Source organism: Pempheris klunzingeri, chromosome 17, assembly GCF_042242105.1.
Source record: "Pempheris klunzingeri isolate RE-2024b chromosome 17, fPemKlu1.hap1, whole genome shotgun sequence".
NCBI classification, from domain to species: domain Eukaryota; kingdom Metazoa; phylum Chordata; class Actinopteri; order Acropomatiformes; family Pempheridae; genus Pempheris; species Pempheris klunzingeri.
The window spans coordinates 17,229,359-17,233,162 of NC_092028.1; the positions used below are offsets into that span (position 1 = coordinate 17,229,359).

Genomic DNA, 3,804 nt, shown 5'->3' on the forward strand with positions numbered 1-3,804 from the left:
AAGAAAAACATGTCAATCATGTTTCTCAATTGAGCTCAAGCAATAATTATTTTGCATCCCACAGCAGCAGCTGGTCTTCATCCTGTCAGTGGCACCAGAGCTTTGTTACTGAAGGAAAAATTAAGACATCATGACAAATATTTTAGGCAAAAAGTGGCCTTGATTGGCTGCAAAATGTGCAGCGCGAGCTGTTTCCAGACATTTGATGGACACTTAACGCTGTTTCTGGAGTTGTCAAAAGACCATCCTGCTGACTTCAATTTCTGAGAAGACCGTTGTTTCAACTGACAATGTGAGGAGTAAGTGAATACACGAAATGTAATTTTGTGGTGAACTACTCTCCTAAACATATTTTCATTCCCTCTGTCTCTCTTCCTATCTCTCCTACAGGGACACTTTCCGGGTTCAGTGTCTGCTGAACTCACCAGCTCCTACTTTTTGAAAAAAGTAAAAACCCACAGGCATGTTGTGAACAGCAAAACGCGTACACCTCAAACCGAGACACATGCTCGTGTGTCTGAGCAGATCTACAGACATGATTATGGAGGGTATGACTGTGTAGTATGAATATAGTTGTATCCTCATGGTCTGCGTTTGTTCCATGACTGGGCATCTACTTGGCAAAAAGGTAATGTGATAATTGGCCACAGGGTCAAAACATAAACTCATCTTATCATCTCACAATGACATTACTACTCTGTATATTGGCACAATAGTACATTTCCAAACAATAATTCTTGTGTCATGTAAGAACTACAGTGTTGCACATAAGATCCATCAACGCTGAACTTAAAATTTAGTTGAGCCACTGTATAAACGTCAACATTTATCATGCAGGCAAGGAAATGACTGATGAAGTCTGAAATGATGAAGCAAATGTAAGAGAAAGAGAAGCAGCCAAAAACAAAGGGGATTAAAGCCTCTCTGAGGTGGGGAAAGAGAAAGTGAGGAAATTCTGCTGGGTGGTGAAACAGAATGACTTTGCGCTCGCACATAATAACTTAGAACATGAGTAAATGAAATTAAATCTGAAAGAACGATTGAGAAAATGTGAGAGTGCAAGTAAAGTGTTAAGCTACGGAAAAGGCCTTTCTCTGAAAACTGACAAGAAGATATCACTGTCACCTCCCAAGAACCCAGCATGGTGCAGTGTGGCTAAGCGCCACTAGTTTTAGACTGTTAGCAGACTGCGGTTGGCTCAGCAGCAAGCCAGTGTTTTACTAGTTCCCCTGGGCCGTGTTATAGAGTGAGCCGTGTGCTGGCTCGCCATCTTTTGCTCAGCCAGGGTGATTAGGAGCCTGACGTGCTGACGGCACATTTAGAGACGCTGTTAGTGGGTGATTTACATCACTGACCGAGCGCCTGCGACTCTCCTGTAATGTACAAATATGTGGAACAGACTGCAACAAGGTTTTCCTGTTCTGGTCGTTTAACTGAAGAACAGAGTGGTCAGGACTTGAAGCTTGATGAGCTGCGGCGTAACAATGAACACTGTGTTTTGTCGGATAGTTGAACAAAAGTGCCGTCAATACAGTGCACAAGATGAGTGGAACAATTTCCAATACTTTTTTTTTTTCATTCTTTTTTTCAGAAAGAGTTAAACAATAGTCTGCTGTGTCTGCTGAGCTGAGATATCTATTGTTGCCGCCACATCTGTGACATTTAAAAAAAAACTTTTTTGTAGTGTAGATCCTGCTGAGACACATTCTCGGTGGCCCCTTCTTTTAGGTGGATTAGAAATGTATCAGCCTGATATCACAGGGACATCCAGGTCATTCCCTCAGTAATGTGTCTGAGAGTTTGTGGGGTATTTATATTGTATAAAGCAAAATTATTTAATAAGATTAATAATGATAAAACAGCTTAATATCTCCCCACTATGCCTATATCCTGTAAATGTGGAGTTAGTTTCAGAATAGCAGCATTGCAACCATTATAAGGAGAGAAGTCTAAGGAAAACTTAATACAACAGTTTTAATAAATATTGAGTCACTTATTAAGCTCAATTACACGTTTCTGATATCTTTAAATATCTGTTTAACTTGAACAAACACTTGAGGTTCTGGACCAAATGTTGGTTTCTGTTGCCACATGCATCACATCTTGTCATGATATCAAAAATTATATTTGAGCAGATTATTGATTGGATTTTTTTGTCAATTTTATAAATTGATAGATTATAGAGCTTAAATATCTTAAATCAATACTTTACTTTTGTTTCCTCTCAGTTAATACTGTCAATACTCCAGTATGCATGTTGGCATTGCAACGCTGTATTTTCTTTCATCTGTGTCATCGGTTTCAGAGAGTGAGCTAGTAAATGAGGAGGAGAAACACAGACAGACAGACAGACAGACAGAGCACGAGAATTGATTTTGAGAGCCTTATACACATGTGATAAAGTGCAACAGGGTTAAGATCTATTTCTTACCCCTTCTTTACTTCTCTCACACGTGAAACTCAGTTGTGGCTACGACTGAGGAGACACATCTGGACCCTGCAGGACATGCGTGAAATCATTTCTCTATTCCTGTAATTTACTGTAATGCCTTGCAGATGGTTCAGTGCATGTGTGTGTTACATGTAATAACTCCTACAGTAGGAGCAGAAGGAGACGGAGCAGAAGGAGAGAGGCATGAGCCACAGACTGTGTAGAGACTGCTATCAGAAAGTTTACTGCGCAAAACACATAAGCATGGCTCAGCAAGCGGGACTTAAGTGTCCCTTGTCCAGAGGATACTGAGGGTGGGGGTGGTTTCAGGAGACATGGGCAACAGCCTCGAGGCCAGAGAGAGTTTGTTGAATCTTCTCTTGTTGGAGTCTTTACGCCTTTAGCACGTCATCACAACAAGGAGAAATCTGCTCTGGTTTCAATCATTTTTACAATTCCTCGTCCTCATGCGGAGAGAACAGAAGCTCTGCATGAACATGTATGTTGAGCCGATACAAGTATTAAAGCAGAGCACACAAGGGGCTTCGGGGTTCTGGTTAATTCTGTGACATGTGGCTAAAAGTACACATCGGAGGTGACTCAGTTCCTGAGCGCTATCACTTTACTGTACCTTGTTGGGACTGGCTGACATTGAAATAGGCTGCCAGCTGCTGACGGGTAGTTTGTCACTGCCGTTCGGAAGTATTCAATAGCTTTCTCAGCTTGAGGATGGCTCTGAATGAGGAGACCATGTGTGCTAAAGTACACTGCACGTACACTGTAGAGGCAATTGGCAGTCCCTCATATGTCAATGGACAGATAGTGTTAACAGATTAATGAAGAAATTGACAGACTCTGACATATGTAGAGGAAACAACTGTCTTGGCACCTCTTTTATATATATATATATCATAAACATTACTTAACCACAAGTGTTTACTAGATCACGTGTTTTAGTTCAAAGGACGTCAACACTTTGATTTGGTATGATTTGATCCATGCATTAGTTTTTTTTAAAGTTTCTGCAGAGGAGCTGATTAAAATGCTTATTTCAAAAGGAAAACAAGAAAAAGAAAGTGACTCAAACTACATTAACCAGGCTCTCTGTACAGTACATAATGAAAACAGTGGTATCTCTGCTAAAAACAGGTCGTGCAGGTAGGCATTAAGATATAGCGAACTGAAAAGAGGCTGGAATTTCTCTCCTAAGCTCTCAGCCAAGCTGCAAGGTGAGTCGCTTGCAGCTCCCTCCGGTCGGAGCGGGAGTGCGCTCTGTTGCAGTGCGCCTCGCCTCGCCTCGCCCCTCCCACCCCTCCGCTTAAACTCTCCTCTGTGCTCACCAATAAAGCGCTTTTTGTCCAAGGAGTCGGCAC

The 3,804-nt window shown here is 41.6% G+C and overlaps 1 protein-coding gene across 1 annotated transcript in view; it reads right to left on the reverse strand.

Annotated features, from left to right (window-relative positions):
- Positions 1–3,804, reverse strand: part of coro7 (coronin 7) — a 103,362-nt gene that overhangs the window by 22,939 nt on the left and 76,619 nt on the right. The gene's annotated exons all lie outside the window — the stretch shown is intronic.